The 14,134-nt window shown below is 42.9% G+C and overlaps 1 pseudogene; it reads right to left on the bottom strand.

Annotated features, from left to right (window-relative positions):
• Positions 1-12,268: 12,268 nt before the first annotated feature.
• On the bottom strand, positions 12,269-13,693 carry LOC101530541 (tubulin alpha-1C chain-like; annotated as a pseudogene).
• Positions 13,694-14,134: the final 441 nt, after the last annotated feature.

Raw genomic sequence — 14,134 nt, 5'->3', positions numbered from 1 at the left:
TCCGATGATTCACTCCCCAAGTGAGCCACAACGGCCGGTGCTATGCCGAACCGAAGCCGAGAACCAGGAAACTCTTCCGGGTCTTCCACGCGGGTGCAGGGTCCCAATGCATTGGGTCGTCCTGGACTGCTTTCCCAGGCCACAAGCAGGGAGCTGGATGGGAAGTGGAGCCGCCGGGATTAGAACCGGTGCCCATATGTGATCCCGGGGTGTTCAAGGAGAGGACTTTAGCCGCTAGGCCATGCTGCTGGGCCCAGGACACAAATTCTTAAGTGTTCACCTTTCAAATCTATCCAAATCTAATTCTGACACTTGTTTTGAACAAGTAAATAAACTAACTCTGCTCTTCTAGGACGTTACATGGCTCCGTGATATTTGAAATATTTACTCTGGGTGGGCCGGTGAGGTAGCCTAACGGCTAAAATCCTTGCCTTGTACGCACCAGGATACCATATGGGTACCAGTTCTAGTCCCGGCAGCCGCGCTTCCCATCTAGCTTCCTGCTTGTGGTATGGGAAAGCATCTGAGGACAGCCCAAAGCCTTGGGATCCTGCATCCATGTGGGAGACCTAGAAGAAGCTACTGGATCCTGGCTTCGGATCAGCTCAGTTTTGGACGTTGCAGCCACTTGAGAAGTGAATCAACGGACAGAAGATCTTCCTCTCTGTCTGTCCTCCTCTCTGTATATCTGAATTTCCAATAAAAATAAATAAATCTTAAAAAAATATTTATTATGGGTGAATCTAATATTTCCCCTAAGGCACCCAGATAGGGAGGAATTAAAACTACAGTGAATAGCAAAATTCCTAGTATTTTATCATAAAATTATATTAGGAATCTTCCAAAATTTCACAGAAATGGGTATCATGAAAAAAACTATGCATAAATTTTAAACTTCATGCACTTCAAGCATAATTTTATTTATCTATTTTTATTGTTCAATTTTAAAAATTATTTTATGTCTTTTTAATTTTTATTGGAAAGGCAGATATACAGAGAGAAGGAGATACAGAAAGATCTTCTGTCTGTTCGTTCACTCTCTTAGTGGCTGCAACGGCCAGAGCTGAGCCATTCTGAAGCCAGGAGCCAGGAGCCAGGAGCTTCCTCCATGTCTCCAACACAGGTGCAGGGTTCCAAGATTTTGGGCCCTTCTCTACTGCTTTCCTAGGCCTAAATCCTGCAGATGGGTGGCAAGTGGAGCTGTTGTAGTAGTGCTCATACAGGATCCTGGGAAGGACTTTAGCCATTAGGCTATCATGCTAGGCCATAAACATCATTTTCAAAATGATAGATTGATTTTTATTGGAAAGGTAGACTTACAAAGAGAAGATACATTGGATCTGACATCATTTCAAGGAAAATATGCCTTAGTAGATTCATTCTCTACTAACCAAACACACACACACCCACACACACACACACACACACACACTGAACCAAAAAGCTGGACATGCCAGGAGAACAGAGAAAGTTAGCTCCTGGGATATAATAGTTGGTCCAGATTCAAATTACTTTTCTGGTAGGTGCCAAGACTTGCAAAGGAATGGTGAGGAGGATGGCAGTGGCATTTGTGACGCTGAAAAATGGGACAGAGTGTCTTTGTCAACATGTTTATGAAATAGACCCTGTGCCGGAGACCAACTCCGGCTGACTGAGAGCTTGCAAAGGCTGCGTGGATTGGTGAGATGATAAGAAGAAGAGATAAGACGCAGACCACTATGGCTTGATGCTCATAACGGACAACTCGGGAAAGTTGCCTTCTTTATTTATACACAAATCATCACAAGCTTTTGCACAATATCCAATTATTTCATTTTTACATCATGGTTAAGAAAATACAAAAAACAATCCTAAAAAATATTATTTACTTCAAAGAAAACATTTTCAACAAACCATTATTCATTGAAACCTGCAGTCACCCGGCTAAAGCCAGGAACTCCACGGTTGGCAACACATGCAGTTACATAGTGACAAGTAGTTTACTTACACTCAAAATCAATTTTTACTAAACACAAACTAATATTGCTTAATTACAGAATTAAAAGATCATAAATGAAAGGATTTTATAAAATCATGCATTAATTACCGTCAGCTTCACCTAGTGCTGATTCAATTGTTTTTTGTTCTTTTGTTAAAGGGCAGTGAAAGGCATCAAGGCAGCTCAGCCAATCTACAGAGGGCTTTTACAAGAAACTTCCTTTTATCTTATAAACTGTTTTCTTTCGCTAAAATATAAGTACCAATATAACATAGAAGTTTTTAGAAACTGTTTTCTTTCCCTAAATATAAGTGTCAGTATAAGATTGAGATTTTAAGCCATTTTGAGGGGATTCACATTTGTTTCCCTTTAGAAGATGCCCCATATACTTTTGCTTTCTGTGGTGAGAAACTAGAATGCGTCATATCATGTGTTGTAACAGTTCGAGGTATATGGTGAACAAACTCTTTGTACCTCCATGACTGCCATCAGTTCCAAGATATTATCAAACCATTTCTTAAGGAAAACATTACTTATACTAGGGCAAACTCTACGTCAAAAGTGGGCACATAACAGGATGTTTGGAGACATTGTGGGCTCAATTGTACTATTGTATACTTTTAGCTGTGTGCCATAGCCTTACATTGCTAAAGATGTTTTTATCATAACATGATTGATCAATTTGAGGTATCATACCAGTTACTGGAATCACTTCACATTAGCAGAAAAACAATAGCAACACCCTCAGGAGAATTCTATGAAACAGCAGAGAGGTGATTGAGTGTCCATACAATGGGGTGAGGCAGCAATGAGGTGACCAGAGACATTCTGCCAGGCCTTGCCTTGCTGCCAGAAACTCCTTGTAGCCTTGCTAACCGAGGAGTGGCGCTCATCACACACCCATGCCATCCGACCCAACTGCATGGCTCTCCATAACCGTGGGTACAAAATTTCAAGAAACAGCATCAGATTAACCAAAGTGGGACCAACCATGGTCAGAAAGTGGAGCCGAGCAGCTGTCAAATTCAGAGTGCAGCACAAAGGCCTAAGAATCTGGGACTTGAGGCAACTCAGGACAAGAAATGGCAGAGCAGAGGATCTGGCAGTTGGGATTTACTCTCCTGAGATGGTCAGTATATCAGTGGATTAGATGAGCAGAATCTTCAGAGGTGGTTCATATAATGAGAACAAAGCTGTCCGATATCCCACCAGACTGCAAACCCTAAGCAAGAAGGAATTATGTCCTGTTAATTCCATTGCCCTCCATGTACTAGAATTAGAAGTTCTGCTGAATGCACAGAACGAGAGGAAAGGCTTGGGCTGAATGAAAAGTCCTGGTATTGGCTTGCAGTTTTGCTTCTGTGTAGCTGGGCACCTTTGGACAACTCATCCTTCCTCTCTGAGCCTCAGTTTCTGAGTAGAATCAAGTACTCAGGTAATAAATGTAATGCCTTTCTCAATGTTGTGAAATATTCTGAATCAGTGAGTAGCAAACACTGTATTGGCAAGGTAACTAATCCTGGTAGTGAGACCATACCATAACAGGAGAACATCCCTGTAAATGCTGGGCATATCAAGACAGATGAGGATGTGACCCCTCTTGGAAGGAATGCACAGGTGCAAGGAATAGGAAGACACATGGTTAAGGAATTACAACACAAGTGTCACGAGTAGCATCAGAGGTAGTATGCTATCAGGCCGAAAGAGGAGGCCACTGCATCTCATAGAAAGGGTTAGGAAGGGCTTCTCAATAGAAATATGACATTTGAGAAAAATCCACCAGATAGAGAGCATGGGTCCAAACAGAAAGGCCATATAGACAGAGAATGACACACGCTGAATGCACAAGTCAGGAAACTTACTAGCAGAGACCCAGGATTTCACCTAGAGGATAATGGATGCTCTTTGGGGAAGGAAAAGGAGAGAAAAGTGGGCAGAGGAGGGAGGAGAAGGGAAAGAGCAGAATGGCGAGGGGAGGAGATGTAAAGATGTAAAAGACCATCTGATGCTAGGGAAACATTGTATCATCTTGCCTACCTTGCCCAGTAATGCTCAGGAGCTAACCGATAAAGCTGTGAGCAAATCAGCATGCACATCTTGCAACTAAAACATTCTTTGGAACACTCTATTTTCTTTTATACATTCTTATCAGCTGCCTCCTCCTTACCTGTGCCTATTGCTGAGACTGGAAATAAGGCTGAGAGGTTTTCAATAGTGTGATGGTTCACAGTGCATTTGCAATCGGGAGACAATGATCACAGGTGAACCTCTCATTTTCAGGAAGAGACAACTGAGATTCACAAAGCAAGTGGCTTTCTACAAGCCTCAGAGCTAGTGAATGGCAAGGCTGGGAATAACTAGTGAGTGGCAAGGCTGGGAATATAGCCTAAGTCCCTTCATATATAAGTGTTCTGAGCTGTGGTGAGATCACCTACAGGCCTCAAGAGCCTTTCTTCAAGCAGGGCAGAGAGTGGAGAGAAGCATGCCCTCGGGGTTGGGAACTGCACTCTGCATGCAAATTTCCAGGCCACTCACTGGAATCCTACTCCACAGAGGGCAGATGAAGGGCACAGCTGCCTCCAATGCTTCTTATATCTCACTCGGAGCATCCAAGTACTCATCCCATAGCCCTCAGTTCATTTTCATTCACTGGAGATTTACAAATTAAGGAAAGAAGTGAGTGAAAGAGAGAGGCAGAATCCTAATTTTTCTCCATCAAAGAGAATGGGAAGTGAGGTTTCACACAAAATCTTGATTCAAATCTTAGCTTCATCAAATACTTTGTATTATTAATTACAATAGCTACTAGTATTTATCTTAGAGTGCCAGGTACTGTGCCAATGGTCCACCCACATCATTATAATCCTTATAAAAATTCCAGAAAAGGAGCATCATCTTTGTTTTGTAGATAAACAAATGAACACAGAATGTTAAAAAAAAGAAAGAAAGAACACAGTGATCCCAAGTCCTGTGTCCAAAATGACACAGCAACATCATGATAGCATCAGGATTCAAGTGCAGACTTCCCTGGCTGCAAACCCTTAATACAAACGCTCTGTGACCTTGGGCAATGCAAGTTTCTCACCTATGACACAGTGGATAATAATAAAAGCTTATTTTGTGGAAAGAATTGGTGAATAAATAAATCAAAATAAATAAAATAACTCCTACCTATCAGGATTGTTATCAGAATTAAAAGAGCAGATACGGGAAAGTGCTTTGTAAACTGCAATACACCATACAAATCTTATCATTATTATTATTTCAGAAATATGGCTACCCCAATCAAATAAAGCAGTCAGTAGCATATATTTATGACAACATGCCTCAGAAACAATTTCTGTTCTGACGCTCTGCCTCCCTATCATGTTATTAAAAGGTTAAGGAAAATGAACAACTGAGGATTAAGATGAGATCTTTCACACATGAAACGACAAAATCAATACAGTCCCCGTAATCTATTCGGTGATATGAAGAAATATACTGAGAAGCCTGGAACGATTATTCAGAGAAATGTCAACAAGTATTGACAAGAAACCTGGCAAGGTAGCCATGGTAGTGGCTTGTTCGCTTCCTGCCTCAGCCCACTACCTACCTTGTTGAACAGAAACTTACGTTCTAACAACTTGGCGGCGATGTGGGTGCCCAGGATAAGAGCACTTCTTCTCCGGAAGTTCTGTAGAGTTTCTGTGCCAGCAAGTGGGTCAGAGCTGTGAGGGAAATGACAGTCTAAGCAGCACCATGGAGAGCGTGTGATTACACCTGTTTGTGGGCAATTGCGAGCCCCCTTTTAAACCTTCTATTATTATCCTTAGGTTATGATGATCATTACCGCAGTCATTGGGAATTATTTAGTATTTAGAGGATGCCAACAGTCTTAGTGGACACCTGTCGGGCTGGGGGCCAACTGTGGGAAAACGAAAATGAGTTTTACTCAGTTCCTTCTTCCCATTCAGGTGAAAAGAATGCTTGGACATCTCAGAGCATAGCAGAGTTCTGGGAATTGAGCTAGTTGTGCATCTAGGTCATATTCTGCAGGGCCCGGTCTCCCAAGGGTTAACTCCACAGCTTAGCTTGTTTCTCAGAGGGTAACAGGATGGGCAATTTTGGCCTGATACAGCTAGCCACTGGCTTAACTGCAAGTTCCTGCTTCCTATTTGTCAAGTTATCTGCCAAGGGATTGGATAAACACTGGGAGGAACTCGAGAGATTTTGGGTGGCCACTTGAGGACTGGATAAACACTGGGAGGAGCTAGGCAGAGTATAAAAGAAAACCTGGAGTTTCAATAAAGATTCATTCGCATTCGGCATTCTCCTGACAAGAATGGTCCACTGCGTGTTGTCTTTTTTGTAACCCTAGCCCCTCCGCTCGACTCGGGGTACGTGGCGACGCGGGCATTGCCAACAATATTCTGAGATCTACTAAATGTGGCATTCAATTTTGACCCTAGAATTTCCTACGAAAGAATTCCCTTTAGAATAACCTTCTTGATTGCATGGCTTAGCATCTGGCTGGCCCTCCTGCCATAGTCCTGGATATGGATGAGGCATTAAGGATGCTGATAGTGGTGGTAACAGCTGCAGTAGGTATAGCAGCATCCATTCATGAAACGCCTGCTATGTGTTAGCAGCATGCACAAAGTTTACAAAGATTGCATCTCGTAACACCTATACAAGCACTATAGTGAAGGACTGAGGATCAGAGAGGCAAAATAACTTTTCCAAGATCACATATCATAAGTGACATAACTGAAATTCAAACTCAGCCCCTGGTTCCTCTAATGTAAACATTTCTCACATTCTTTGGCAGTGCCCCTTCAAAGTACAAATCCTCAAACTATAAATAAGCACTATTACTGAGGCAGTTGTAGCAGTAAAAGGAGAAGATGTGGATAAGCAGCAGAGAACTCAGGACAGAATTTAGAGCAGAATTGGGAGGCATGGGCTAATTCTGGAGAGTAAAGGAGGCTAACACCACAGTATCGCACAGGAAGGAAAGGTGACCTCCGAAAGTACTTACAGTCTGTCCTTGTCCCAGATTGAAGACTTAGGACATGAGATTTGGAGCACTAAGCAGCCTCAGACACTCAGCAAACATATGAATACACGTAAGCTTGACTGCGATTCACTTTAGGTTCTTTTACCCCATTTCTAGTGGGTGTCATGTCATCATCATCTAATTTTCAGTCTATGTGGGAATCCTGGTGGCTCTGTGGTTTGATTCCCTGGGCACATAGACAGCCTTGCTTCAGTGAGTTTCGTGGGATCTAAAATCCCAATCACCCCATCCCATCTTACTGTGCAGGTAGGAATTTGAGATTTCTTAGGAAGATTCAATTAGGTGATATCCAAGTAAAAATAATGGGCCTGAATGCCATTCTCTGGTGTGAATTACAAGACATTTTTCTCCACTCTATTCTGCTTTATAGAAGAATCTCAAATATGGGGAAACCCATCAGCTACAACTTCACTTCTGAGAAAAGTCATCTTTTGACTCCTTATTGCATTTGTTTTAGGATGTCCTCAACATTCAGGGACATGACTCACATAGGGTGTTTAACCAGTGGAACAAGCTCCCACTTCTGATTCAGAATATGAATAATAGCCAATGCTTCTGTAATGTACTCATCAAGTGCCAGGAATTATTTTAAACATTTTCTGTTAACTCACTTCATCTTCATTCAAGTCCTATTAGATGAGTTTGACTAAGCCTGCGTTCCAGATAGGAAAGATAAAGTTAAAAAGCATAGCTAGTACGTACAGTGGCACACATTTGCACTACACCACTGGGCTGAGGTCTACTCAATTAGCTACCATCCCATGTTGCCTTTCAAGACAGCGACCCACCTTATAAATGGTCCACATAAGGGGACTGTGGTGTCAATTGTGAGGAAAAAGACAGCCTCAGAAGTAGTGCAACTATACACCTTGACAAGCAATTATCCAAGAACAGGTTCAGAGTTCATAGACTAGTATTTTCAGGATAAACAGAAACTTACTAAGTAATACTTTGAACAAAAGTCAGACACATTAGTGTGCACTTCAGACTCCTTAAAAAAAGTCTTCTTTGCACATCAAAATATATTTAAAACTTCTTTGGGTTGTATGATTTATATACCCTGGATTAACCCTTAATGTTGACTCTGCTATTTTATTTAAATTAGGTGCATGTAGCCAAGCTTGCCAGGTGAGAATTCCCACTCTAGCAAATGTTTCAAGACTGGAAACTCACAACAGCTACATGAATGCTGATATTTCCCTCTGAAAAAGGAAATTCCACCCACAGAGATGCTTATGTTCTTGTCTGAAATAAGGACTGGTTTTATTCACATGGGTGACCAGAGTTTTCCCTTCAATGGACAGATGCAGGAGTGTGGTGTCTGCCTAGAATGTTTATAAATTGGAAACTATGAGACTAACAACCAGAACATCATCAATAATTATATTAATAGTTATTGTTGATAGCAATTCTGATGTATGAGACCCTGTGCTAATCACTTTCACAGTCCTCAACAGAAAGGTTAAGTGACTTGACCCAAAACCACATAACTAGTAAATGGCAGAGGCAGGCTTTTCAAGAAGACATTGACTACAGAGCCTGCTCTCAGAATGTATGTGGTGATAACCTGATTCCATATGTTTGATTTACTGTAGAGAGAAAGACATCCATCAAACTATGATCAGAAGGGTACTGGCGTCAAATCTGCTAGTTTCCTTAGCTAAGGAATAGTGTCTGTTAGAATCAGTCCAGCTTCTTGCTGTGAATTTGTTGCAGCATATATTGTTTGGTTCGCTTATGAATTCCCTTTTTGTCTCTCTTGCAACCTGTCTCTGGATTATATCACTTCCATGTATTGGAGGGGGGCAGTCCTTAAAACCATTTGAAGAAAGATCTCTGTCTTTATACCTGAAGACTCTCAAAGTCCCATAGATTTGCTGCTTCCCTGATGAGTTTGGAAATGAGATTTCCTGTGGGTTTTGAAGCACTGGCCTATCTGTAATCTAATCAAGAAGTCCCTCCTACCTCTGTGAACCATATTCTCTAGTAGTACCTCTAAATAAAGGTACTTTCAGATCCTTTTAGCGTGAAAGAAGGTGTTCTTTTTATTGATCTATCTTGACATTTTTACATGCTTATTCATTCAAGGAGCAGGAAGATATGCAGATGGAGAGCTTTCACCAGGTAGTTCACTATCCAGATGTTCTTGATGGCGAGGGATGAACCAAGCTGAAGAGAAGATCCAAGAATTCAACCTAGGTCTTCCAGGCAAATGACAGAGATCCATTCACTTGAGGTATAACTTGCTGGCCTCACACTAATTCTTACTGCAGCACATCAGGACATGAATCTAGGTACTCTACTCATGGGATGGGAGCATCCCAATCTGCATCTTAATTGCTGGATTATGTTCAAAAATTCTATTTAAAAAGAAATATGTTGCTATATCCTTGGGAAACATGAGTCGCCACTGGAAGACCAGAACCCCTGTTAGAAAAGACATATGGAGTGACTACCTGGAAAATAAGGTACCCTTCAGAGGGCCAAATATACAGGTGCACTGTTGCAGAAAGCCCCCGGCTGCCACACTTCAAGCTGAGCCAGCACACCTGTAAGTGGTGAAACTGGCTGGAGTGCTGCAGCCTTGGAAGACTTTATACAGAACATAGGTGACAATCGTGACTGTGCCAAACCAGAAATCTCAGTCTGTATGATTGTAAGCAATAGTCACAACATTGATGTGTTCAGCTGTTGAGAATTTCTTACGGCAATGAATGATAACAGACATACAGACACCCTGTGTGATATTATGTAGCATCAGGTGGCGGTATAATTCAGAAACCTGACTTTTTGATCTCTTCTTTGGTTTGAAGGTTTACGAACGTAGGACGAACGTAGGATAAGTCTCCCACACTGTCCCTCACACGTCACCCCATCCTACTCATGGAAATCATTGCTAGTTAAAGTTACCCAAGACGTAATTACAGAGTGTGTAAATACCTGTTTGTTGCCCCCTGTGAAATCAAAAGCTCTAGCAAAGCAGCGAATATGGCTGTGTCTACCGCCGTGGCATTCTCCACATTACCACAGGATTCAGTGCTCTGTGAATGTAAAATGTGTATTTCTGAATGAACAAAGGAGTTGACACAATGTTCTCATTGATATGAAGTTTTTATTGGAATGAAGTTCGCACTAGCTGCATATCCTAAATGGCTCACTCCCCAAAAGACTGCAATGGCCAGGGATGGAAAAGTTGAAAACCAAGAGAAATAATTCATTCATTTAACCAGGGAGTCTGCACCTGATCCTGCAGCAACTGAATGAACAGATGAATAAGGTGGCTTAAATTTCACCATTTGCCACCATTAATCCACAAAATCAACACAAAGTTTCTAGCACTCATAGAAACATCTGATATCTGAATGCTTTCAATTTTGTAAACATCCACTTCCCTATTCTCAAAAATAGAAACATTTGCATACATGTATTGCTGTGAATTGAATTTTAGATGTTCCATTGCCAATATAAATGATGTCATTCTTCAAATATTTTGGGAACCATAGAAATATTTAATAGCAAATACAATATACTGTAACTGCAGGATGAATAATGTAGTTAGATGCAGACACTAAGGACTTCTGAATGACCTATGAAACATCCACACTGTGAAGACTTGCATGTGTGTGTCCTGAAAACACTATTCTAATATGACCAATGACTTTTCTTTAGTTGGGGCACTCCTTTCTGATAGCATAATTTTCATAAATGGTATGGCCCATGTGACTTCTGGTAGTGTTCTTGACCCCTTTTCTTCATACATATTGTCAAGTCTACTCTCACCTGCTCTCTATCTATCTAATGATCAAGCAGGATGCCTGTATCACCAGCACTAAATTAAATTGTACTCTAAGGGCTATTTCCCTAGCTTTGCAATTTCATTTAGCAAGCATGTCCCAAACAATGTAGACATGTGATATCGTTCAGCTGTCATCTCAGCACTCTGGGCAACCTCTCATCTTCGAACATATTGGTGACAAATTTCACCTGTTTGTTATATCACTTAGTATCACCATTATCATCATCAGTGTTGGTCATCTTTTCTTGGCTTACATATGTGGCTAACTCACAGTGTCTGAAATCTAGCACTCCCTTCTTCCAGTGAACAGAAGAGATTTACCTATGACTTACAGACTAGACACAATAAGCAGCATACTTCTGATTGTCTGCAGAGAAATGTCTATGTTTTCTTTAAGTACCAGAATACACATAATTGAGAACTCCCTGTGTGTCACTGCAAAGGACAAGCGAAACCCTGGAACAGACAATGCATATCCATGGCCACATGTGGGCTACCTTACTGTGTCATCCAGGATGTTGGGGAGAAGCTATTCAGACACCTGACATCAAACAGGCCTCCTTTTCAGGGATAACTCACTGGTTCTCGGAGGTGGTGCATAGTTTGAATGTGTCCTCCCAAGTGTTGAACCTCTGATTCCCAAGGTGGCAATGTTGATTGGAGAATTGCTAACATGGTTTTGTCTTCATGCAAGAATTACTGTATTGATTAGAGAAGTGGGTTTGTTGTTGTGAGAATGGATTTGTTTTAAAAATGAGCTTGCCATAGGCCTGGAACAATGACTCAATTGGCTAATCCTTCCTTTTCAGGAGCCGGGTCCTCATATGGGTTCTGGTTCATGTCCCTGTTGCTTCACTTCCCATCCTGCTCCCTGCTTGTGGCCTGGGAAATCAGCAGGACATGGCCCAAAGCCTTGGCACTCTGCACCCATGTGGGAGACCCAGAAGAAGCTCCTGGCACCTGATTCGGATCGGTTCATTTCTGGGCATTGTGGCCATTAGGGGAGTGAACCAGTGGATGGAAGATCTTCCTTTCTGTCTTTCCTTCTCTTTGTAAATACACCTTTCCAATTAAATTGAGTTAATCTTTTAAAAAGTGAGTTTGCCTTGACAATTAGATACTATATGTTCTACCGTTGCCTATACCTACAATCTCATAATACATTTAAATAGCAAAATGTTAAACTTGTAACTGCTGCTGAAGGATTATACTACTGTAATTATAGGGGGGAAATGGTGGGAGGGGAAAATGAGCAGGGAGAAAGGACATGGAAAGGGCGGAATTCCTATACTTACAAAACTCTATCATGGAAAATAGTAAAAATATATATTTTTTTTTTGCAAAAATAAAGCTATTACCTTTATTGACACATATAGGGACACAATGGACTACAATACAGGACAGAACAGTACAGCAACCAGCGGTTGCGGGCAGGCTAGTACTCCTCATCCTCATCCTCTCCCTCACCATAGTCTGCTGCCACCTCCTCGTAATCCTTCTCCAAGGCAGCCATGTCCTCGCGAGCCTCAGTAAACTCTCCCTCCTCCATGCCCTCACCCACGTACCAGTGAACAAATGCACGCTTGGCGTACATGAGGTCAAACTTGTGGTTCAGACGAGCCCAGGCCTGGGCAATGGCTGTGGTGTTGCTGAGCATGCACGCAGCTCGCGGGACCCTGGCCAGGTCTCCACCAGGCACCACAGTGGGAGGCTGGTAGTTAATGCCCACCTTAAAGCCAGTGGGGCACCAGTCCACAAACTGGATGCTCCGCTTGGTCTTGATGGTAGCAATGGCCGCGTTGACGTCATTGGGAACTACATCCCCACGGTACAACAAGCAGCAAGCCATGTATTTCCCGGGCGAGGGTCACATTTTACCATCTGGTTAGCTGGCTCAAAGCAAGTATTGGTAAGCTCTGCTATAGAAAGCTGCTCATGGTAGGCTTTCTCAACAGAGATCACTGGGGCATAAGTGGCCAGAGGGAAGTGGATGCGGGGATAGGGGACCAAATTGGTCTGGAACTCCTTCAGGTCAACATTCAGGGCTCCTTGAAACCGCAACGAGGCTGTGATGGAGGACACCACCTGGCTCATAAGGCGGTTCAGGTTAGTGTAACGGGGGCGCCCAATGTCGAGGTTTCTCCGACAGATGTCATAGATAGCCTCGTTGTCCACCATGAAGGCACAGTCGGAGTGCTCCAGGGTGGTGTGCGTGGTGAGGATGGAGTTGTAGGGCTCCACCACAGCTGTGGAGACCTGAGGGGCCGGGTAGATGGAGAACTCCAGCTTGGACTTCTTGCCATGATCGACAGAGAGGCGTTCCATCAGGAGCGAGATGAAGCCCGAACCGGTACCCCCACCAAAGCTGCGGAACACCAGGAAACCCTGCAGGCCCGAGCACTGCTCAGCCAGCTTGCGGATGCGCTCTTGGACAGGTTCAATGATCTCCCTGCCAACAGTGTAGTAGCCACGGGCATAGTTATTGGCGGCATCTTCCTTGCCAGTGATGAGCTGCTCAGGGTGGAACAGCTGGCGTTAGGTGCCAGTGCGAACTTCATCAATGACCGTGGGCTCCAGGTCTGCAAACACGGCCCTGGGCACATGGTTGCCAGTGCCTGTGTCGCTGAAGAAAGTGTTGAGGGACTGGTCTAATACCACAATGGGCTTTTCACTCGACATCTGGCCATCAGGCTGGATCCCGTGTTCCAGGCAGTAGAGCTCCCAGCAGGCATTGCCGATCTGGACACCAGCCTGACCAATGTGGATAGAGATGCAGTCACGCATGTCGGAAACTTGCTGGGACAAGGGGTGCTGGAGGAATAAAGCAGAAGGTGCCACAGGAGCTCACACAGGCAGAACAGCAGAGTCGAAGAGGAGAACCACCCGTAAAAATAATTTTTTAAAGTGAGTGGCTCCCTATTGTTTTCTTTCTCATGTTCTTTCACTCTTCTACAATGGGAGGATTTAGCAAGAAAGTTCTCATGAGGTGTCAAATCCTTCATACTAGATATTCTAGCCTCAAAAACTGTGAGAAATAGATTTAGGTGCTTTATAAATTACTTGGTCTGTGGTATTCTATTATAGCAGTGCAGAATAACGTAAGAGAGGTGGGCAATGTGGATTGTGAGAAGTGGACTATGTTAGTTTTCCTTTTGGCTTGATAGACACAGACATTTCTTTCTTTCTAAGGTGTAGTCCAATGGGCAGAGGATGGGAGGGATTCTGTTCCAACAGTCAGACAACTGTCTAGAACTCTACCATCCTCAACACCTAAGCATGCACATGGCACAGGCAACTGGGA

Source organism: Ochotona princeps, chromosome 2, assembly GCF_030435755.1.
Source record: "Ochotona princeps isolate mOchPri1 chromosome 2, mOchPri1.hap1, whole genome shotgun sequence".
Classification (NCBI taxonomy): domain Eukaryota; kingdom Metazoa; phylum Chordata; class Mammalia; order Lagomorpha; family Ochotonidae; genus Ochotona; species Ochotona princeps.
This window is presented reverse-complemented; position numbering and strand designations above follow the sequence as displayed.